The sequence below is a fragment of the Megachile rotundata genome, chromosome 11 (genome assembly GCF_050947335.1).
Source record: "Megachile rotundata isolate GNS110a chromosome 11, iyMegRotu1, whole genome shotgun sequence".
In the NCBI taxonomy this organism is placed as follows: Eukaryota; Metazoa; Arthropoda; class Insecta; order Hymenoptera; family Megachilidae; genus Megachile; species Megachile rotundata.
In genome coordinates this window covers 8,198,521-8,224,498 of record NC_134993.1, presented here as the reverse complement: position 1 = coordinate 8,224,498, position 25,978 = coordinate 8,198,521, and the positions used below count along the sequence as shown (strand labels likewise).

General features: G+C 34.6%; 1 protein-coding gene and 1 long non-coding RNA gene across 7 annotated transcripts in view; one reads left to right on the top strand and one right to left on the bottom strand.

Annotated features, from left to right (window-relative positions):
- Window positions 1-25,978, top strand: part of Mp (collagen XV/XVIII-type protein multiplexin) — a 582,981-nt gene that overhangs the window by 64,661 nt on the left and 492,342 nt on the right. The window lies entirely within an intron of this gene.
- The window catches only part of LOC143265432 (uncharacterized), a 222,286-nt gene continuing 198,268 nt past the window's right edge, over window positions 1,961-25,978 (bottom strand). The window contains exons 2-3 of the long non-coding RNA XR_013039977.1: window positions 6,940-7,009; window positions 1,961-4,118 (exon numbers count right to left, since the gene is read on the bottom strand). This is a non-coding gene — a long non-coding RNA (uncharacterized LOC143265432). The remainder of the gene's footprint in view (window positions 4,119-6,939; window positions 7,010-25,978) is intronic.

The window sequence follows — 25,978 nt, the reverse complement described above, 5'->3', positions numbered from 1 at the left end:
AATTCAAATTAAAAATTCAAATTTAAATTAAAGACAGCAGTCATTGAACACTTAATTGAACAAATTATACAATTTGCTTCACGTTTGTTCCTTGATTTCTCATTTCATATTAAACGAACGTATAGTACGATTTATTAAAAGAGGTCCTTGCTAAATATAATCGGTGCATTCAATTCACAACGTTCAACTTTAAGAATTAATTTTCCGAGAGTACGTGTGTTTGTAAACGACCACACGTGCCACGTTAATGGAAGTTACGATGAAATTTGTAGGTGAGAGAAAGAACTGGTTTGGTGCGAAAGGGAATCATGTACGATTGCATATTCTCCCAGGTGTATCGAAGGTCCTTGAAATCCGTGCGTCCTCGGAATACGAAAACGCGTCGGTACCCTTCTGTTTCCCCGGTTCCTTTGTCAAGGAAATCGGGAAACGGGTAAAACTAACCAGGTTTCATAGAAAGTCGAAGATATTCGGTGAACGGGAACCGCATCGCCATCAGGTCATTGGATTTCTATTCCCGAAGTGACTTGCGTCTGCTTTCGTCGCTGCTTCCGGAAGGGAAAAGGAACAGCCCCAGGGATATTTGCGTGTGGACGCAGGAAAATTAAACTGGAAACCATTGGGACGAAGAAACGCATTTTTGCTAAAAATTTTATTTCAAAATTTCAGTGTAATGAAAATTAGGGACACGTGTCTGAAAATTAACCTAGATATTCGTTTACCTTCAACAGAAAATATTTTTTATTTGGGAAATTAAAAATGGTAAAAAATATTTTTGGGAACATTGGACCTGAAATATTATATTTTTTTCTATTATACATTTCGACGTACTCGAATAAGTAAAAAAGTGATTGATTTATAAAAAATTTTGCATCTGTACCAAGACTTTGTAACATCTCATAATTCTAATAAATTTTCTGCATCAAATCCCTAATTTTGCAAACCCCATTATTAAAACTGTATTCTTCACGTATTCTTAATTCCTATTACTCAAAAAATAGTCATATTACAAATACAATATTTATTACATTTGAGGATCAACAAATTTTCAAACTTCAGTGCTCGAACCTCTGAATTTATCTTGCATCGAAGTTTGCAGAGGTGAGATGCTTGATTAATTGCTATCGACTTCGGAACGACAAAAGCACGACACCAAGACGCGATATTTAACCGGACGATATCTCCTCGACTCGTCGGGCCAATTTTACCCTCGATTTGTTCGATTCTGACATCAAATATCTCGAAATTGCCGGTGCATTTGCGTCGCGAGGATGAGTTTCAAATTATTCAGAAGCACGGGGCGAAATTTTCAACGGTCTTAACGCGAAATGCCAGGACCGGTTCTACGTTCTGTCTTCTCTATTAAGGGATTTCATCTCGCTCTCTCGTCTTTGCGCGGTTATTATCTCTTCTGTCGGTGAATTCGGCATTATTCGTTCGCCGTTCAAGTAGAATCCCGTTAATTTCAAATCGCTTTTCGTACCACTGACGACGACAGTCGAGCCGTTTTCCATTTCTGCCGTGTGTACACAATTGACGCCAAGTGTTGAATTCATTTCGAACTTCCACTGCTGAACTGATTGAGAATCGTGTCAGCAAACGAACAAGAAGAAGAATTAAAACTTCCCTTTCAACCTTGTAGAACCGAGTATTCTTACGCGTATTGATAAAAAATGTAGGGCGGAGGATTAGCAAGAAAAAAGGGGTGGTTTTCTTTAACTTCGGAGAGAGCTGTTTAGCTGGGGCTTTGGTTTAAGCTGCAATGCATTTTTAATATTTTTTACGGCAATACTACTAGGCACCACGTTTCAATTTATAAGCGTGTAACACTATACCTTTGGGAGTAAATTAATTCTAAGGTATTTCGAAAGTAGAGAATATGTTAGCGACAGGATTAGATTCAAGTTTTTATTGACGCAATAGGTTATTAATAATAAAGCAATATTAATATACAGTACCATAGTAAAAGGGTTAATTATAGAAAATTGCAATCATACCATGTCGCATTCATTACCTCATTTTATATAAAAATTAAACCCTTTCCGATTTATGAAGTCGCCTTGGACGAACATTGCAGATCTCTGCTCCGTCCGTCACTGAACTAACATCGTCATGTCGTATTTTCACGTACCAATTTCATGATGTATCTTTCGCGAGGCAGCCGAATGTTCTTTACGAGCGAACGTACTCATTCATTCGTCAATAGTGGATCATTCATGTCACGAATCTTTACGAGTGACATTCCACGAACGTTAAGATCATTTTAACCGCGTATCGCTGAAGGCACATAACCCGACATGTCGATTGATAGATACGAATGTTCCAGCGGTGTTTTTGGAATGCAATACCATAGCGAGAGGATTAGATTCAAGTTTTTATCGATACGATGATATACCGCTTTTAGTTTTTTCAGACACTTTATACAGGTTCAAATCAATAGGTTTGCTATTGACTAAAGTTCTCTGTCGCTAACTAGTAGCAACAATGATACCTAAGAAGTCACATGCTATCTGTCACAGACGCTGACAATGTGGATTCATATACGCAAGGAATCAGCATATTAGGAATGTATAGAGCGGATGCTCAGCGGTGCGACAACTAATAGAAATACGCGAAGCAACAGTTTCAGCGATTTGTTTACTGATTTAAGTATCTGTGTTCAGGAGTGTTAATCCCGAAATTGTATAAATGATTGATAACTAAAAGGTGGTATTTATCGTTGAAGTATTTTCAACGACAAATCATTTCTTTTTAAAAAACTGTTTTCTTTATTGAGGACGTGACATATCGAACATTTTTGTATTTTAACATCTGCTTGTCGGAACCCTTGATCTCAGTAGTGGAACCTTTATTTGCAGTTTCAGGATGTTGCTTTTATTAATAGCTACGGTCGCTTTTTGGGGAATACCGCAGTCACTCGGGTTTTCATTTCCTCCCGAATTTGTGTACCCAATAGAAATCAGGAACCGTTTCCCTCAGACTTGTTCGTAAAAATTGTACGGCTCACCGAGCCCTCATCTTGTGAATAAGCAATCGGGAAGACAGACGCGAAATAGAGGTTCACTTCGGAACATCGGATGCATGGATATTGTTCAGTTCGGAACAACATCGTATAGACACGCAATTCAGTTTGGAACATCATCAAAAATATGTAGAAACATATCAGTGTTGTACAATTACTCTATAGTTCATTTATAAATATTAAAACTTCAAACGGTATCAAGTTCCTCCGGATAATTTTTTTGATCTGCTGGGATTTGGTAAACTTGAAAAATTTTGCTATTATCAGAAATGTAGGTGCAATTAAATTATCGTGGACACTTAGATTATATTAAGAGTTTATGTTAATTTTGACTAAAATTGTAATAGCAATTTTAATTCAAATTTATAAATGTTAGAATAGAATTTGTAAATTTCTAACTTCTAAATTTTTAAATTTACAAATTGGCTTCTATAATTCTAAAATTTTTAAGTTTTCAAATTTACAGGTTGTCTCAAAAGAAATGTTCTCACACTTTAACTCCCTGTTAGACATGTATATTCCCTTTTGGTCAAGGTGTTTATCGAAGTATTTACAGCTCCAAAAGTAAGTTAACAAATATAATAATTAAATAAGCAGAAGTGATACTAAATATCAATTAACAAAGGTAATAACGTAAATTAGCAAATGTGGTACTTACTATAAATTAACAAAGTTACTGCTTAAATAACGAAAATTAGCCAAAATTAATAAGCTATCCAATAAACCTGTCTTTTCCAAAATTGTTTGTTATACCTCCCCACACATATTCAAATAAGAACTTTCTACAACATCCTACATTCACCAATAAATACCCGAATACGTTAAAAAAAATTATACATTCAAAAGTATGCATCCTTCATAAATAACGACGTAATCCACCGGAGCAACGCGGAAAAGAAATATATCCATCTCTTAAAATTTATGGTGTCGCGATGTCGACAAAATTTTTTATCCAACCCTAGTGCAGAACGATGAAATGAACTCCCACGATTCTTGTTATCGCCCTCTCATTCGTCATCCCCTTGTTTTTCCACGACGGAGGATCCTTGGAGACGTTGAACGGCAAGGTGACAGGGCTATGGAACAACGTCGTCTCCTGTTAACAGAGAAAATTGTTATAATATATTCTTACCCCCTTATGATATGGAATTTCTGTGGTGCTGAATCTACTCGCATACAACCAGTACATTTAGAACGGCTGGATCGCTTTGAAATTGAGTTACGTGCTATAAATTCTGGGCTTCTGTTTATTCGGGACATTGTACGTCTGCCTGCGAAATCTGGAAAAGAATGCATGTTGAGGGAGAACGTTGATTTTTAAGGACCTGGAATTTGAGAAATAGGGGGAGTAGAAAGGAGATAGGTACATTTGGGTATTTAGGGATTTGGATTTCTGCCATTTTGACAATTTTCGGCTTTGGATTCTTTACATTTTGAGATCTTCAGTTTTTGGAGGATTTGGAAATTTACGGATGAGGTTATAGGGATTTTAGGGACTTTAATCGTAGGAGCTTGGTGATTTAATGAAGTAACTTGGAGAGTTAGAAATCAAGTGATTTAATTAAATAGAAATTTGGAGGTCTAAGAATTCGAAAATTTAGGATTAAAGTCCTCAGGAATTTGGGGACCTAGGAATTTCAAACTATAAGAAGAGATTACTATTGCTAGAATAATTACTATACCTAGAGATTAGGTATTGAGACGTTGAAAAGACATTTACGATAAGAAATGTACAATAAAACAATATATACTAAGATTTTGATTACATAGATAAGATTCGTGATATAAACACCTCCTTACTAAGAAATACAATTTTACGATTACATTTGTCTGTCCATTTCTACCATACAAAGTCAGGTGCATGATCATAAAATTTTGAAACGTTCCACACAATATAATTGAAGTACATTCGCAGAAAACGTGAGCTGTTTATCGAAGATACGCAGCTGTAGTTATTTAATGGAACGTTATGTACACACATGTACGGTATAATGGGGGGTAACAGCGTACTCAGAAAACTGACAATATTATTCCTGGGCCAAAGGCATACCCGGCAGTTCTCTCGGCTTCCCTTTTCGGTGCCGCCACCTTCATTCGTACCCTCTTTCACGAATTCTCTTTACGGCGTTCATATTTACACAAACGTTATCTCTCGACAGCTTCCACGGAACTTAAGAAAAACACAACCCTCGAAATTACACGCACTACTGTCGCCCTGGGACTCGGATCTTTTCTCTTGGAGGATTGATAACAGCGCGAAAGTTTGCTCTACTCTGTTTCGGATTCCAACGAGGGGTCTCTGCCAAGATTGTATCGCCGGAGAAATAATCGAGGCCAAAAATGACGACAGATAGCTGGAACGGGGATCTGCGCTGAAATAATACGCTGTCGTTAAGGGGGGCTTTCCAAAAACTGACAGAAGTAGATGTCAGCTGTCATGAATACAAATGATATTACACTAGGAAGATTTACAATCATACTTGCGTTGCATACGATTCGGAAAATAAGAATAAGAACTGCGATTCGCACTATCCCTCGAGACGTTTGTCTGTCATTGCCTAATTGGCCCAAACCAATACTGCCGCCGAAAATACGTGTGAGGTGTCCATTTTTCTATTCTGACCAATTAGGGCCATAGTCCTTCCAAACACCTGGTCAGCCTCCTACGTGCCAATTTCTTGGTTGACTACGGTATGTACTGTATACAACCCTGCTCCTGGCGCGTAGACCGACTCAGGCTTGAGGGAAGCCTACCCCACCTTGAACAATCCCTATGTGACGTTCGAGGTAACCACTTGAAACGTTTGCCTACTGTTCTTGTTCTTTGACTCAATTGTGACCAATAGTACCGCCGAAAATACATGTGAGGTGTCCATTTTTTAACTCTGACCAATTAGAGTCGTAGCTATTTTAAACACGTTCAGCCTCTTCACGCGTCAACTCGCGGGTTGACATCGGTAATTGTAGTATAGAATCGTGGTAACAGTTTGTATGCAACGTGAGAAAGATATGGTTAGAAGTGGTTACCGTCATCTTCCAAGTGTGATGTTTTTAATAATCATGCATTTATGGCAACTGAGGAGCGTACTCTACTTCTGTGTATATCTGATGAGACAATCACATTTCATCGTCATGATTCAATGCGATAAAAATAATTTTACTAGAGAATATGAAGTACGTAACGTATAATACATTTAACGTGTTAAGTATACATACAGATTTTTTCAGACATGGTATGTTTATATTATGTACCAATTATAAAATTAACAAACGATTTATTACTTTTGTCATTTTTAACATCGTAAACAATATTCTTCACAAATACTCAAGAAATGTTAAAATTCAATTTTCTCGATAATGAATGTAGTTTCGTTACAAAAAACGAATTTGAGCAGCTTAAATTGGGAAATATCTCAATTTAATAAAGACATATGCAATTTTGAAAATAAACTCAATTTGAATAATACTATAGCGATCAAATTAGAGAATTTTGCCCACGTTCATGTCGTTAGGTATATTCGAACAATAATTAACGGCTGACTCTGAATATTCGATAGATTCTGCGCTGCATTAATAATTATTCTCCTTTGGTTTAACTATACTTAACTAGTTTACGCATCAATCTATCACAGTGTCGGGTACAATGTACGCTTCATAGATTGCAAGATACACAATTATGTATTGGGGAAGCACCTTACTCCAATGTTCCCAGAAGCAATTAATTTGTTCGGTGACTAAGTTATTGAATGTTCACTATTGATGTAACAATTCAATATTTGTTAATTCTACTTTTTTAAAATTATTTACTCTGAGAGTATTGTGACTTAGAGGATCGTGTCACATTAAAGTGTAGATATAACTCAAAATTATATTCCTTGCTCTGAAGTTTAATACTAATTATAATCAAGGTTACTTACCTTCAAGATTTAATCAATATTTCATCTTCCTTATGTGTCTTAACGCAGCCATTAACTCTGACGGACCCAACTACAAAAAAATTAAGAAATTATTTTGTTTATATATAGAATCATTTAAAATGGTTTAAGTATTGCTAGCTGGTAGAACGTTTATCATTGTCCAAATATTGAGACGTGCAAATGATAAGACATTTTGCTTAAAATGATACATTTAACTAAATATTATTGCAAAAGGTTGTTGATGTATTCTCAACTATTTATACTTGAAGATGTTTATAGACAGTTTTAGAACTTACAAGTCGAAAAGTTTGATCGAAAGTATTCATCAAACTTGTAGGCTCTAAACTTGTTGATTATAAACATTTTTTTATTGTTGATTTCAAATATTTTTTTTTCACTATGATTTCCCATTTTTCAAATTCTCCAAATTCCCCAAATTCCCTAAATTCCAAATTCCAAATTCCCCAAATTTCAAATTCCCTAAATTCCAAATTCCCCAAATTCCAAGTTCTTCAAATCCCCCAAATTTCAAATTCCCTAAATTCCCCAAATCCTCTAAATTCCCAATTCCAAATTTCCCAAATCCCAAATTCTCCAAATCCCAAATTCTCCAAATCCCAAATTCTTCAAATCCCAAATTCCCCAAATCCCAAATTCTCTAAATCCCAAATTCCCTAAATCCCAAATTCCCTAAATCCCAAATTTCCCAAATCCCAAATTTCCCAAATCCCAAATTTCCCAAATCCCAAATTCCCCAAATCCCAAATTTCCCAAATCCAAAATTCCCCAAATCCCAAATTTCGCATTTAGTTAAAAAATACCTATTTCAAGTTTTTATATGAAATCGAATGATGAGTAAGTCATCTTTCGATCACTAAAGTTTAATCTGCGATTCACCTAGCCGCAAAATAACACATCTAAATTAACTTCTATGCAGAATGCCACAGTGTCCAAATATCAATTCAACAATAAAATAAATTAAAAACGAATATAGAAAAAGAGAGTACATACGATGATTCAGTATCATGCGAGATATCGATTAATTCGTCCCCTGGATTATATCCCTCCTGTTAGCCTGCCAGTTCTTCTTTTACGCGGAATTATTCACGAGCGAGCGAACCATTTAATAAACTCGTGAGAGAGTACGAAATCGTAATCACGAATCTGACGCGACACACGTGTATTGTACACACATCGTGTTGTGGTGACCGAAACAGAGCACCAAACACAGACAGACAGACAAAAAACCAAGGGTTGGCACCCTGAATCGAATTATGAAAGGGTTGCACCTTCCCTTTTCTATTTTTCGCTTTTTTGAGCCAATTTTACCCGCCACGTTTCATCTCCCGTTACGGTGACACTTTTTCACCTACCCCATTTTGTATGCTTATTATGTTCACGTGTTGTTTGATTTTACCGATTGATACTTGTATTTGGTTTCGTTTATCGTTTCATGTTAATTCTTTCGCTTTTTGTTTCCTTTGCGCGTTCTTTACTCTTCTTTGCGTTTTTATTTAATTTTGTTATTTCTTTTTTCGTTATTTTGTATTTTGGTATATTTGTGGGGTGAGTTTGCTACAACTTTGAAATAGATTTTGCTGGTGCTTTGAAGATTAATAACCACTTTGTAGTAGTTGAAAATTCTATTAAATAGTATTTTTATTTCTACCTTTTTATCTTCTATCTTTTATCTTCTATCTTTTATCTTGTACCCTTTAACTTGTATCTTTTAACTTGTACCTTTTAACTTGTATCTATTACCTTGTACCTTTTAACTTGAATCTTTCAACTTCTATCTTTTATCTTGTATCTTTTAACTTGTATCTTTTATCTTGTAGCTTTTATCCTGTATTTTTTATTTTGTATTTTTTGTCTTCTACCTTTTATCTTCCATCTTTTGTCTTACCATTCCACATTTATAAATTAATTTGCCAAATCTTTCGCTTCTTCCAGATTTTTATACGAACACTTCCTTTTTCCATTTCCTTTCGTTTTCTCATAGTCTTCCTCAAGCCTTTATCGCGCCTTTTGCACGTCGTGTCAGTTCAATTTTACCCGTTTCAAGATAAAATGAAATATTTAATAAACTCGTTACGCGAGCCGCAGCAACTGTAGCCACGAGAACCTAATAAATCGTGGACGAATGCTCGTAGTAGTTAACCTCCCCACTTTCTATTATTATCTAGATTTTGTTGCTGGTGCTATTCGTTGTACTTCTCTGCACCCCCACGAAATTTTCACGCTACAATCAGTTTGCAGTCACGATTCGCTAACTACATTTAAGTTATTGTTATCGGTTAATCACTTTAGTATACAGGTTTTTTATCGTCAAACTTTACCGACTTTACCGACCGGAGAAAGAAGCATAAATTGTTGTATTAATATGGGGTTTTAGATTCTTTATTGAAAGGTTACTGTATGTGCAGTGTTAGTGTTAAGAATCGTTTGTAAATTAGAATTTTACCTCGTTGAATTATTACTTAATAACAAATTATTTAAAGTTACTATGCAATTGATAACTTTGTATGCTAAGGAATTTAGGAAAAATAATTATGACAGAACTAAGTCAGTTGTGTCCGAGTGAGTTTGTAATTTGTGCAGTACAAATGCATATATGCAGTACAAATGCACAAACTACAGATAATACATATAACTTATACATCATTGAGAATTATTATCAACTAATAGCACTATATAGAAAAAGAATGCATTTTCAGTAGAACTGCGCAAGATTCTATTACAGTAGAACATCTGCAAAAGCAAGTACAAGAGTAAAAAATACCGAGGGAGTATCTGTCTCTTGGTTGAAAATACAATAGATGTTTTTGAAAAATGCTCCTTGTAAGATGTTTTACAAAACCTTTTCAAACAATGCCGAATTCCATGTTTCAGATCTTTTATCCAAAAGAAACGGCAAAAATATACAAAATCCCTTTCATTATATACAACTAATAGACCGACAACGAAAAAGTATAAAGATATCATGAATTCAGTACCCACATCCCGCCAATCTTTCATGAATATTTTAATTCCAAATTCAAAATTCCATTTCCGAAGGGGAAGATAACCATCAATAATAAAAGTTAATTACTTAGATAGTTATAAAATATAAATGAACATTTTTGTTTCCAACGTACAGTTTCTAATAAAATTAGTTTTTTATATTACAAGTTATTTTCAAGACATTCTATCAATTTTGAAAATGTAACACGGTTAAAGCTTGAAAAATCACATTTGTTTATAAGTTACAAAATTTCACTAAAATTCTTACTTTACAAGAATGTTGTCTGAAATATTTTATTATACGGTATAAAAGTATTCTACTCAGGACTCAAACTTTGAAATATTGAAAGGCAAAATGTATGAGTTGGAGCAGTTTTGTAGTCAGGGTCACATATGAACATTGCTCATATGTGATCTCTTATATGCTCTGTTGTGTATTCAGGTATAATTTCTTATGTACTGCATTAGATAATCGTATACATATAATCTGTTGCATACTATTATATAGTCATATACAATCTATTATTATAGCCTATTACATACTTACATATGATCTTGTTACATATGCTATTAGATACTCGTATATGATCTATTCCACATTTTATTGGATACTCATGTATGGTCTATTTTACTCACATACTTAGTATATGTGTACAGCATTATACACATGTACTTACATATGTATATTATCTATTATACCTTTTGTATACACTATCACGTCACCCATCACATGTTGACAAATATGAAAATAAGTTCCTAATACTTAATTTAATAATACTAATATAAAGAGCCTTAATGTACAATAAAAAAGAAGCAATAACAATTTATGAAAAAGTTTGAGTTTGGAAAATGTTGAAAGCAATCACAGTTTTCCATTTTCCCAGCATAAATTTTGTAAGACGGTGTAAAACAAATCGCGGCACACACAAAAGTTTCGCACAAAATTTCACCAACATTTTTTACTTTACAGAAAGTTTTAAAATATTTGTCAATGTGAAATATTTTATTATACAAAATATTAAACTTGCTCAGACTCGAACTTTGAAATATCGAAAAGGAAAATACGCAATTAACCAGTTTCATAATCAGGGGTATAATCATGAAACGTAATCAGCTAACACTTAATATATAATATTCTTCCATTCGGTGGTTAGTTGAAACTCGGAAGCAGTTAAATGCAATTCCGATATCGGATGGCGTTCAACGATCGGCGGTTTGTAAATTATGTGAAGCTCGCACAGGAAATACGGTTTAGCGAACCATATGACGGTTTCGATCCCGATGAATAAGGGTGAAACTATTTTAATCTAGGGAACTTCCTGACGGACGATTGCTTAAACGTACATATGTTCGGTGGAACTATCGATATGCTTATGTAACTATATATGTATTAGTTAATTGCCATTGTGATCAACTCTAGTTCCTCAAATTTTGTATATTGCATCCATTACCTTATAATTTTTAACGTAGTTTAATTTTAAGTTTACTGCAAGGGCTAATATATCGAACACATTTATTTTCAATATTGAAATAAAAATAATTATGGAAAGTAGAATGTAACATAATAAAATATAACAAAATTGAAATAGAAATAAGATAAAAATATAAGAAAATAATGAAATAAAAATACAGGGTGGCTCACCACATTTAGTACGAAAATAAATTTCAGTAGTAAAAGAAATTGTCAGAACTGAAACCTCTGTTCCGAAAGAAAGAATTATGAATCGAGGAACATTTTCACACTACGACATTTGTTTACTCCCGAACACCTTTCTTTTCACTCGACACGGCTTTATGCGTCCAGAGGGGAAATTAAAATCCTTCCAACCTGCAAGGGAGAAGGATAATTTTTACGGATCCATGAGTCCTTTGGAGTCGATCTCTCAGTTAATATTTGGCACCAGAAAGCCGGTATTGTTGCGACCCTTCGAAGAAGACGTCCTTCGAACCCCTTTTTCGTCTGTCGTCGAATAAAGTGTCGTCTCTTCGGTTTCCATTTTGCACGTTCGTTATGGTGGATTCTCGTATCTCCGTTTTGACTAGTTTTAATTGTGAAGCGGTGCTAAGTATTTTGTAATCAAGGTACGTTTGATTATTCTTCGAGTATATTCGGCGATATACAGGCTATTGCAGATTTGTACTGATGAACTTCAACATGAACTATTTGGAAGAATAAAAGAGGAATGTTATAACGGTCTAGAGTTATAATTTATGATTCGTAGGATCTTGAATTTCTAGATTCTTATATTTCTATGTTTTCAAATTTCGATATTAGGAAATTTTGAAACTATAGAATTGCAAAGTTTTAATGTTTTCACATTTCGGAACTACTAAATTCTTAAATACCAAGGTCTCTGGATTCTTAAATTTTTCTTCAATTACTAAATTTCTAAATTTCTAAATTTTAAGATTACTAGATTTCTAAAGTCTAAATTCCTTAATTTTTAGATTTTAAGATCTCTATATCCCAAAATTCCTAGATTCCTAGGTTCCTACATCCCTAGATCCTTAGATCCCTAGATCTCCAAATTCCCCAAATCCTAAATCCCCCAAATTCCCCAGATTCTCAAAATTCCCCAAATTCCCTAAATTCCAAATTCCCCAAATCCCCCAAATTCTAAATTCCCCAGATTCCCAAAATTCCCCAATTTCCCTAAATTCCCTAAATCCCCAAAATTCGAAATTCCCCAAATTCCCAAAATTCGAAAATTCTGACTTCCAGAACCGGAATTTCAAAATTCCAAATTACCAACTTATCTAAATCTTAAAATCGTATATTTCAAAAGTTATAAAACCTCAGTCCCGCAAATTTCAAAGATTTGATAGCCTCATTGAACAAATGTAGCGTAATTCTAAAATCTGAACATCTGATAGACCCAAACTCCCAAACGCAGAGATTGTATTTCAAGTTGAAACATCGCCAATTAAAAGTCGACAACATCGATCGGATGTTATGCTTTTGGAATTACATGGTGAAGTTTGAGCAAGTCCCTACCATGTTCTCCATTACCTTCCTATTTCCTCACCTCTTACTAACTAGACTAAAGTTTCACAAATTACTTCGTATCACCTCTCACTGGTCTGGCCCGTTCGCTGCAATTTGCTTCGAATAATTATCTTACCTTGTGACACAACTTTAACTGTCCACTTCGATAGATTTATTTATTCTCGCATAAACACGTTCTTTGTAACACGAAATTACTTGTTCGTTAAATATTTACTGAACTACCGAAGTGATCAAATAACCGATTCGTAAATTTCTTAGTGGAAATTGCACTACTTTTTATGGACACGAAATCTGAATTAATGAAATAAAGGAATAACGTAATAATTTATGATTGACCTATATGTAAGTTGTTGATTAGAATACTGAAGAATATGAACATTTGAAAGTATATGAAGTTTTAGAATTTGGAGACCTATTTCCAGTATCTTGAACTTAGCTGCGAACTTGGAATTTTGGAATTGAAATAGTGAAAAATAATTAATCTGGAAGATATGAAAATGAAAAACTTAATGTGCTAAAAATTAGAAATTTAGAACATATAGAATTTCGATATAAATATTTATACCAAATTCTACAAATTTCAAATTTCCCTCATTCCCCTTATTCCTCAGATTTTCCAAATTTCAAATTAGAATTTCCCAAAATTCGAAATTCCCCAAATTCCAAATTCCCTAGATTCCAAATTCTCTAAATTCCATATTCCCTAAATTCCAAATTCCCGAGATTCCAAATTCCCCAAATTACAAATTTCCCTAATTCCCCAGATTCTCGAAATTCCAAATTCCCCAGATTCCAAATTCCCACATTCCCAAATTCCAAATTCCCTATATTCCAAATTCCCCAAATTACAAATTTCTCTAATTCCCCCAATACCCCTAATTCCCCTAAGTCCCCAGATTCTCCAAATTCCAAATTCCGCAATTTCACTAAATTCCCCAAATTACAAATTTCCCTAATTCCCCAGATTCTCGAAATTCCAAATTCCCTAGATTCCAAATTCCCAAATTCCCAAATTCCCAAATTCCCAAATTCCCAAATTTCAAATTCCCTATATTCCAAAATCCCCAAATTACAAATTTCTCTAATTCCCCCAATACCCCTAATTCCCCTAAGTCCCCAGATTCTCCAAATTCCCCAATTTCACTAAATCCCCCAAATCACAAATTTCCCTAATTCCCCAGATTCTCCAAATTCCAAATTCCAAATTCCCTAGATTCCAAATTCTCAAAATTCCCAATTCCCTAAATTCCAAATTCTCCAAATTCCAAATTCCCTAGATTCCAAATTCCCAAATTCCAAAGTCCCTAAATTCCAAATTCCCAAATTCCAAAGTCCCTAAATTCCAAATTCCCAAATTCAAAATTACAAATTCCTCGAATTCTAAATTCCCCAAATTCCCTAAATTTCAAATTCCCCAAATTCCCTAAATTCGAAATTCCCCAAATTCCCAATTCCAAATTCCTAAAATTACAAATTCCTTAATTTCCAACTTAGTAGATTAAATATTGGTAAGGTTGCAAATTAAAATATGACAAAATATGAAGACTCGGGAATTTGAAAATGTATTAATTTCACATTGATGACCCTCTGAATTTATGGAACGTGAAGGCTAAAGAATTCCACTCACACGTGGAGCAGATTCCAAGAAAAAATTGACATGGAAACGTAGATTTTCACGGAAGAGATCCTCGAAAACGATGAACCTGAAGGAGGGCAGGCCGTATATCTCGAGGCTGACCTGGAAGACAATACAAGGAGTGCACGTCGAGACTACCACTCAGACTTGCCTTCAGGCGACCTGTAATAAACAATATGACTCTTAGCTGCACCTTTTGTGTGCCACCCGGTACTTGCTAGCTTCTAGGGTCGAGGGTGCATCCAGGATGCCCTACGGCCCTGCCTTAACATACACTACAAACACAGTTGGACGAATTAAATTCTGCAAAATGTCTGCTACTCTGTGCGGATCGAGGGTCAGTTTTGTTTAATCAGTCTCCTTCGGTGCAACTCGACATGATTCGAGCCAGACCTTTTCTACGAGACTTTGTTTAATTAACGTTAACACTTGAACGGATAGGTATCTTTCGCGTCTTTGTTGGAACATCTCGGAGGGCGATGCCTTTGAGACTTTAAGGGATGTTTTCTTTCACCAACGAACGAAACGAGGGAAAATGTCAACGTGTCGCTTCTCTGCACTTTTGTGTTGTACAGTGCGTCGCATAAATATTGTATATGTATAAAGGCGGATTTTAAGAGAACCTGGACATCAAATTAGGAATTTTCTTAGGAACAATAAAATTGTTTCAAAATTTTGGAAACTTTTTACTTAATTGAAATTCTTAAAATTTGCTAAAGGTTAAAAAGTTACACGCATCGAAAATTGTTTAATACCCATAAATTCAAAATTCATAAAATACCAAATTTCCAAGCATCGAGGTTCCAATATCTCCAAACACTCGTATTTCCAAATTTCGGGATCAAAAGCTTTCCAAACGTTGTGAATAAAATTTCTAAAATTTCAAAATTCTCCAGATTCCAAATTCTCTAAATCCCAAATTCCCCAAATCCCAAGTTCCCCAAATCCCAAATTCCCCAAATTCCCCAAATTCCCCAAATTCCCAAAATCCCAAATTTCCCAAATTCCAAATTTCCGAAATCCCAAATTCCTCAAATCTCAAATTCTCCAAATCTCAAATTCCCCAAATCCCAAATTCCCCAAATCCCAAATTCCCCAAATCCCAAATTCCAAATTTTCCAAATTTTCCAAATTCCCCAAATTCCCAAAATTCCAAATTTCCCAAATTCCAAATTTCCCAAATCCCAAATTCCCCAAATTCCAAATTCCTCAAATTCCAAATTTCCCAAATTCCCCAAATTCCCAAAATCCCAAATTTCCCAAATCCCAAATTCCCCAAATCCCAAATTCCTCAAATCTCAAATTCCCCAAATCTCAAATTCCCCAAATCCCAAATTCCCCAAATCCCAAATTTCCCAAATTCCAAATTCCCCAAATCCCAAATTCCTCAAATCTCAAATTCCCCAAATCTCAAATTCCCCAAATCTCAAATTCCCCAAATTCCAAATTCCCCAAATCCCAAATCCCCAAATTCCAAATTCCCCAAATTCAAAATTTTCCAAATTCCCCAAATCCCAAATTCCTCAAATTCCAAATTTCCCAAATTCCTCAAATTCCCAAAATCCCAAATTTCCCAAATCCCAAATTCCTCAAATCTCAAATTCCCCAAATCTCAAATTCCCCAAATCCCAAATTCCCCAAATCCCAAATTTCCCAAATTCCAAATTCCCCAAATCCCAAATTCCTCAAATCTCAAATTCCCCAAATCTCAAATTCCCCAAATCTCAAATTCCCCAAATTCCAAATTCCCCAAATCCCAAATCCCCAAATTCCAAATTCCCCAAATTCAAAATTTTCCAAATTCCCCAAATCCCAAATTCCCCAAATCCCAAATTTTAGATTTTCAGGCTCCCCAATTTCAATATCCTCAAACACTTGCATTTCCAAAAATTAGTTCAAAAAATTCCCCAAATGCCACGCCTAAAATTCCCAAATTCCAAAGATTTCGATAGTTCCCAATTTGCATAAATTCCAAGTTCCCAAATACGGAATTCACCATTACGAAAACAGCGAACTTCACTAATTCCATTTGCAAGGGTGCATAGGCATCATTTTGTATAAATTGATTAGCAGCACGTTGATTAACGTGTCACAGCCACCAAGCAAGTAATATGCGTTAACGAGAATCCTTTGCCGTCTGAAAAGGCTGGAAAATTAGTTGCAAGTACCGTCTGGCCTTTCCTTGACCAGAAAGGGAAAACAAGCTCCTTCGTCAATTAACGCCTTTCGTGAAAGTTGTTTGTTCATAACTCGTTTCCTTGAAAGCTTTCTTAAGAAAATTAAACCCTACGGTGACGTATTTGAATGCGTCAGTTTTCCGTTTCCTGTACTCAGAGTGCTTCGGTCGATAACAACCTCTTGAATATACTTTTAAATTTTGTTTAAATTAATTCAATTTTTCGTAAAGTTTTTGCGAGATTGCAAAATTTTTGTATTTTGGTTGACATGGAATTGTAAGTTTTATGCTTGATGAAATTATTGCAAATGTTGCACCTAAAATATTGTATTAGTTTTACTTCAGAGTTTATGAAACTAGTTTTCAATCAATTTTTATAATCAAGTATTTTTATTAAAAATATGAATCTTAAATTCTTATGTGTTAGATATTTGTTCTTATATGAGCAGTTCTCAATAGAAAAATTATTATGGTTTTATTTTTATTAATTCTGTAAAGTCTTACTTAAAAAGTATTATAATTATTCTTATAAAAAATATTAATCTATAATTCTCGTAAGCTAGATATTTCACAAAATTGTATTTTCTATTTATAAAACTATATAAAAGCCGCAGCATTTCTAAACTCCGGAAAGAAAACAGTTTTATAATTTAAAATTCTTATCAAAAATTTTAATCTAAAACTCTCAGAAGTTGGATATTTGTTCCTGTACGAACTTTGCAGTTCTCGAAGACAACAGTCTTGGAGCACTCGATGTTCCTTTTTCACTAGACTGTTTACCGAAAGAAAAAGACAACCGGAGTCTGTTTTTAAAGTTTAGCCGGCGCAAGATTCCTTATAATTTTCAACAATTCCAACGAAATTGTCTGAATACGCCGCGGTTTCCCTGTTCCGAAACACGCGAGAGCTGAGGGTAAATTAGGGGAACAGAGTTGAATCCAATTAACACTCTTCAAGTACTCTTCCTCCTTGTTTCTTCCTGCGTTCGGAAGTATTTTAATTTCTTAACGATGACGAGTCATTATTTTTTGCGAGAAGCATGTAATCAGGTAATGGACAAATATCTCGTGGCGTACGTTTAATTATGTTAATCATATTGATTTGGAACTTGTTCTACTTTTGCCGGAGATGGGAAATTCGTTTCGTCAATACTTACTGATGTGTAATTTAGTTCAGCGGTAATTTGACTTCGTGAAGTCATATGAAGAAGTGGAAGTAAGCTTCATTGTGGGATGTGTACGAATCGTGTTAGTTAGGTAGGTCTGTTTAACACTATTTTTGGAAGGAATTCGTATGGAAACACTAATTGTGCCATATTCAATAAGAAATTTGGCTGAATTCCTTTACCCTGTATCCTTAGATTCCTACTTCTATATGGCTCTACATTCCAATATCCTTCTATTCCTATATTCCTAAATCCTCAGATTCCTACAACCCTACAACACTAGATTTTCAATTTCCCAAATTCCAAATTTACAAATTTCAAAATTGAATATTCTGAAATTACCAATTCCAAATACTCCAGTTTCAGAATTTCTAAATTATCAATTTCAAAATTCCCAAAGTCCACTTTTCAATATCCCAAATTTCAAAATTCCAAGATTCTCCAAAATTCCAAAGTTTCAATACTAAAAAATTCCAAATTCGCCAAATTGACTAGATCCCAAATTCCCTAGACTCAAGATTTCCCAAATTCCAAATTTCCTAAATTCCCCAAATCCCAAATTCCCCAAATCCCAAATTCCCCAAATCCCAAATTCCCCAAATCCCAAATTCCCCAAATCCCAAATTCCCCAAATCCCAAATTCCCCAAATCCCAAATTCCCCAAATCCCAAATTCCCCAAATCCCAAATTCCCCAAATCCCAAATTCCCCAAATCTCAAATTCCCCAAGTCCCAAATTCCCCAAATCCCAAATTCCTCAAATCCCAAATTCCCCAAGTCCCAAATTCCCCAAATCCCAAATTCCCCAAATCCCAAATTCCCCAAATCCCAAATTCCCCAAATCCCAAATTCCCCAAATCCCAAATTCCCCAAATCCCAAATTCCCCAAATCCCAAATTCCCCAAATCCCAAATTCCCCAAATCCCAAATTCCCCAAATCCCAAATTCCCCAAATCCCAAATTCCCCAAATCCCAAATTCCCCAAATCCCAAATTCCCCAAATCCCAAATTCCCCAAATCCCAAATTCTCCAAATCCCAAATCCCCCAAATCCCAATTTCCCCAAATCCCAATTTCCCCAAATCCCAAATTCCCCAAATCCCAAATTCTAAATTTCTCAAATACCAAATTCCAAATTTCCTAAATTCCGAATTCCCCAAATTCCTAATTCTCCAAATTCCAAATTCCCCAAATCCCGAATTCCCCAAATCTCAAATTCACCAAATCCCAAATTCCCTAGATTCAAAATTCCCCAAATCACAAATTTCATAAATTCTCCAAATCTCAAATTCTCGAAACTCCCTACATTCCAAATTCTCTATATTCCAAATTCCCCAACTTTCCCAAATTTATCAAATTCAGAAATTCCAAGATTCTCAAGAATTCGAATGTTCCAAAATTCCATGGTTCTAAAATTCCAAATTTCCAAAGTTTCAAAAGTCCAAAATCAGAAAATTCAAAAATGTAAACATTCTAAGATTTCTCAAAATTCCAAAATTCCAAATTCCAAAATTCGTGAATTTCACTTGTGATATTAACGTGTTCCCTTATAACGTTAGTATAGTGAACGCCACACGATTCTTGATTACGATCATACAACATGCTTGTGTTAGCGTCGATTCGCTACACGCATTGTCTACTTTTCTGACGTGAGTGTTTCTTTTACTAAATTTCGTCGATCTTTAAAACTGTGGAAACACATGAACTTGTGAAACATTCTTGGTACTGAATATTTAGCCTTCTGTATTCTAATAGATTTCCATACTCAAAGTGGATGTATTTCATTTGTATTCCTAATTACGAAGAAAGTTTGAGTACTAATTACATAGAAATCGTAAAGTATCCTAAAAAGAACTTTAACCGAAGTCGCAGTATAACACGGAAATCGTTCATATTCTTCTGGGATAAATAAAAAAGGCTCTTGAAATGGAAAGTACGAGAGGATTCTCTCACCTCTGACGCCCAGGATCTTTTCTTCTCGTTACTTCATTCATATCACCCTTTCTTCTGTTCTCTTTTATGACGAGATTCGTATACTCTCGCCCTTTCGAGATCGGTTGATTTATAAGAAGAGGGGTTGGAGATAAACCAGACTGTCATATTTGGTTTTCTTCTGAAACGTATTGCAGTCGCGGAAAGCAAAACCGGGTTAATGTTTCTTGGGAGTGTTACACATTTTTAAGTGACAGAAGTACTATATATTTAAATGCGTGATATTTTATTCGTTCATCATTTAACACTTTCGTTTTACAATTTTACAATCAGTTCAAACTTTGATTTATAGTAAGGAAATTTCGACATTGCTAAATTCAATCTTCTTTATTATCAAATCTCTCAATTCAAAATATATATATTTTGAAATTTCAAAATACAAATCTCCAAATCTTAAATTATGAAATTTAAAATTTCATAATTTCTAAAATCTCTAATCTCCAACTTCCAAATTCTCAGATTATAAATTCAAAAATTTCTAAATTCTCTAATCTCAAATTTTTAAATTCACAAATTCTCAAATATTATTTCTGAAACTCTTAAATTTCTAGATGATCAAATTTTTAAATTCTTCGGTTCTAAATTTAAACATTTCCAAATCTTAAAATATGTAGGTCTTCGAATTTGTAAATCTCTAGGCTGCAAATCTGTAAATTTTCAAATTTCCTGATTTCCGTATTTTCAAATTCTGAAATACCTAAATATTTAAACTGAACAATTCTGAAATTTCAAAGTGCTAAAGTTCCTAAATTTCCAGTTGTTCAAATTCTTATTCTCCTCGGTACCTAAATTTCCAAATTTCCAAATTGCTAAACCACGAAATCTCCAAATCTTTAAATCTTCAAATTTCCTATGAAGATTTGGAGATTTAGCGATTTAAATATTTGGAGCTTGGGAAATTTGGAAATTTGGCGGTGTAGGGATTTCAAGGTTTAGAGATTTAGAGATTTAGAGATTTAGAGATTTAGAGATTTAGAGATTTAGAGATTTAGAGATTTAGAGATTTAGAGATTTAGAGATTTAGAGATTTAGAGATTTAGAGATTTAGAGATTTAGAGATTTAGAGATTTAAAGATTTGGAGATTTGAAGGTTTAGAGATTTGGAGATTTGAAGGTTTGGGGATATCAAGGTTTAGAGATTTAGAGACTTAAATATTTGGAGCTTGGGAGATTTGGAGATTTCAAGGTTTAGAAATTTGGAGATTTGGAGGTTTGGAGATTTGAAGATTTGGAGCTTAGGAAAGGTGGAGATTTGGAGGTTTGGAGATTTGATGGTTTAGAGATTTGGAGCTTAGGATATTTGGAGATTTGGAGTTTGGGAGATTTGAAAATTTGGAGATTTGAAGGCTTAGAGATTTGGAAATTTAAAGATTTGGAGCTTGGAAAATTTTCAGATATCTAAACCTTCAATCTCCAAACCTCCAAATCCCCAAATATCCCAAGCTCCAAATCTTTAAATCTCCAAATCTCCAAATGTCTAAACCTTGAAATCTCGAAATCTTTAAATCTGCAAGTCTCCAAATCTCCAAATCTCCCAAGCTCCAAATCTTTAAATCTTCAAATCTCTAAACCTTGAAATTCACAAATCTCCAAATTTCCAAATCTCCAAATCTTTAAACCTGCAAATCTCTAAACCTTCAAATCTCCAAATTTTCAAATCTCCCAAACTCCAAATCTCTAAAATTGAAAATCTTCAAATTTTCCAAATTTCCAATGTCACCAAGGTCCAAATTCCCATATTCCCAAATTCTTCCAAAATTGTAGCTACACAAAATATTCATACTACATCACCCAAAAATCCTACAGAAAACCTATAAATCGTTTATTTTTACCGTTCTGCACCTCTGCAAATTACGCAATTCCTATTTAGTCCAAACTGACAAGTCCCCATTCGCTTCTTTCTACAAACATTCATTAAGAGTCAGTGCACGATGGAGGCAAGACAAACTCAAGAATCTATCAGCCCTTTCGCAAGAATTCACATGTATACACGTCTCACTGTCGAAGAAGTTTTATTTGTCCAGAAAAGATAGGCTAATTGTTCAAAACTGTAAGTGGACGAACGCGGAAACGATGAGGAGGCGTTAATTGGCGAGTCACCGGCGATTTAGCGCGCCCTAAAATCAAAGCTCATGCGGGCTTTCGGCGAACGAACAAAGAGCTTTGTTTCGTAACGCGGCGAGTACCCGGGCCAAGTTAATGGTTAAAGTAAATTTGAAACCGAGATCGGAAACTCCGACAGTGGGCGTTCATATTAACTGAATCAAAGGAACGTAGATGTTTGGATCAGCAAATTGATCATGTTTCTTTTTTCGTCATAGACCATTGATATTACAGTTTAAACATTTATTATTAGATAACATTTATTAGAGATTAAACATTGCTTTGTAACGCATATTTTTTATTTTTTTACCATTTAATAGTTTTTGGTTAGGTTAGTGTTCCGAAGCACTCGGAATATAATTAGCGTAATATTTATGGGTATTTTGTCAAACCTTTACTCTTGCAATTTCAAACGGATCTTCAAGACCACATGGATGTCTCTACAGTTTGACATTCTTAACTATTGACAATAGCCTTTTAACAGGCCAGAAAAGCACATCTTTATAACGCCAATATATCTTTCCTTAAAGAAGTTTATGTCCATAGTCCTAAACTGTGCACCCTTGCTGTGTGCAGTGTTTACGAAAATCCTTGCGTACTCGGCGGACCAGGCACCCTGACTCGGTCATTCAACAGTCTCGCAATGTGTCCCATTATTTAGTTCTTTTGAAGGACCCAAATCACTTAACTGTTTGGGTCACCTTATTAACGAAACGTTATTTACAACCCTGGACTGAAGGCTAAAATCTTACAATCCCATTCGTCGAACCATCTCACCAATCACTGTTTTTTACAAATAACAATCTGTCCTGATTGGTCCCTTTTGGCAACGCCTTCACGTCCTGAATTTCTTCCTGTGCTTTCTTTTCTGGCTGTTTAGAGGCAACTAGTCAGTCTTAGATTAACTTGTAACTATCAACTACATCAACACACAACAACCAGTATAACTAGTGGGATGATGATCTACATCCTTCATTGACCTGGACACACCAGTGTGGAGGACTCTGAGCCACTATATAAACTCTACTTTACAATAAAATTCTACTTCATAATATTAACTTTAGAAATATTCCACGACTGTAACAGGTTTTGGAAACGCCATGGGTCGACGAAGATTTACAACCTTCGTAAATAACTGTAAACAGTTTATATTTTACCCATCGCGCGTAACATTGGTCCTTCGAGCCGGATTCTACGAACTTGCTCAGTGCATAAACTCAGTTACAAGTGCAATAAACAGGATTATGTGTTACAAGGTGTATCATAAGTGTTTGAAAAATCACAGTGAGTGACCACACTGGTGTGTTCCCATACGTGTCAAACGGATTATTAAGTTTAATCAACTCGAAAACATGTCAAACAACGGACAATCTGAGGATATTTCAGAGGCTTCAACAAGATAAGTCGACAAACCATATACAATTCCGCTTCTCTAAAGTAGGCTCGTTTAATCGTTTCGCCAATTCTTTGATATTGTTGTTACACGATTTCATGACGTCAGATAGTCATGTCAAATCCGTCAAGTATAAACAAAACACAATTCTTAGTACAAGGATTTAACATTAACAGCTTGCGACACAAATGAAGTAATAACATCAACCAGGTCTCTTGACACATGACCAGTTTTCACGATTACGAAAAGTCACATCACTGCGATGTGTCATGTTTTTTCATGCACATACAATTACTTGATTTAAATATTCAATCTTCTCAACAAAAGTCAATTTTAATTGTTCCATGAATCTAAGTAAATATATAATTTCAGAATTCAAAATAATTATTATACCGTCATAGCCAAGGTTACATTATTACTCTGGAAGAGTGTCCGACAGGTCCTTCGACCCACTGTTTTAACGCACTACCTGTCTCTCGCATACCTACCCTAATGGTCATAAAACCATTGCAAACACGTTTGCACATATTCTTTGATAAAACAGGCTTATTATCCATTCATCTTCTTACATTTATTCAAGATCGTACAAAATGCATATAATAAAATCTTCAAAAACAATTCTTACGTCTGGTTGTACAGACAGATGACCATCAATTAACCTGCGGACCTTAATATCATTGGTTGAAATTACAGGTATCTATCACAAATATGATCTATCACCAATTTCGTCAGAGTATTAAAATTAAAAACTTTATCTCAAAATTTACCTCATTGATATTATGTCTTTTCTTGCAAGAGGTTGCCCTATTTACAATTGAAAGGATTTTGCTCAGGCCACTTCTGTAATAAACAATGAATATTATAAGGTGCTTCTTATATCTAAATTGTTTGAAAATTTATTCTCTAATATTTTGTGTAATTGAATTTCTGTCATATCAACTATCACTGACATTACAGTTGTCATCCTAAGAAGATTAAATTCAAATTCACACAAGATTTAATTTCATTGTTAACTTTTCTATTTTATTACAAATGCAGTTCTGTCAATTGTCACATGATTAGGATATGTTAACAATTCAAGAGGATAGGAAATTAATGTATTCATCATCTATGTAATAACAGATAAATCTATTGTGATTGTTCAAAATATCTATTCAACAAAATCAGCACACGTTAACTTCCTTAACCAGTTTAAGGTTTTATCTAATCATTCAGATTTAGTGTATCAACCATTCAATCCTCACTATTGTTAAGTATCTGAAATCTCTTCCTACATTGATCTAGATTCGTACTTCTAAACATTTAATCTGAATCGGTTCATCGGGGGGAGCCCGACAGTTCCCCAACTCATACAAAATATGTCGTCCCGTGTGTAATTCAATTCACTTTAATTTGTAATGTAATCATACTTCGATTTGAAAAGTGACAGAATGAACTACAAGTTCAGCATCTGCAAAAATGCTTACGTCCTTCTTCTACATTTCAGACTCCATGAACTCTTCATTTAAATTATCATTTAAAGTTCGTAATTCAATTCAAAATGAAACTTATTCATTGAATTATTTTCAAACTATTAGAGATTGTCAGTAATATGAGATCGATTGTAAACTCATTTATGATTTTCTTTTAAGAAAATTCAATAACTTTTTCCAAAAAACGTGAAACAGTTGTTCAGGTTCGTTAAAAGAACGCTGACTTTGGGTATGTATATACACGATCATAAACAAATTTTACTCAATAAAAATTCAATGCCGACCTTTCGTCAGCTGAAATCAAGGGTAGAAGACGGTCGTCAATGACATACTATTGTCATCAGGTTTCGACCCTCGTTTAGAATACTACCTGATGAAACCTTGGCTATCCTCATGGTCACAGAGTCCTATTTTTTATCAATCTTACATTATTCTATCATGAAATTTACTTTTCTTTAACTTCATGGAACAAAACATCAGAAACACCACTAAATGTTATTATTGAAATCTATATTACAGATTAAGTTTGGATCATTGTTTATGATCAAAGTTTCATGAAATATTTCAATTCTGAAGATTTACGACCTTCTTGAATTGGAAATTCTGTGTAACACAAAAACAATCTACAAATACATGATGTTCCATCTAAAAACACCAAAACACCACGGATTCGTGTTATTAAAACAGTTCAAACATTGAAGCTCATCCTCTATTTTTTTCTGACAGTTTTGAGGCAACTCGTTTAGTCTTGGTTTTTTATAACAATCAAACCTGTTCATTTGGCACCCTTTGTGCATCCCAGTTGTGCGCATTATCTTCCAATTCCTTGCTTTCTATCACGTCTTGTTTAGCTATCGTAAGAAAGCCAATTTATGATTTCGGACACTTTCCTCCTTTCATTCAACTCCTGAGAAAACCCAAACGGACAATATAGAACTGACTTTTCGTAAATTATCACTCTCTGTTTCGGGGTCACATAAACGTACCTCCTGTGGTGTTACGGTCCGCGAAGTATGCGTACTTCAAGGACAGGGTCCCAAGTCAACGGGTCTTAGCAAAATAACAGCTGCCCACGTGCACCACAGCCGCAGGTT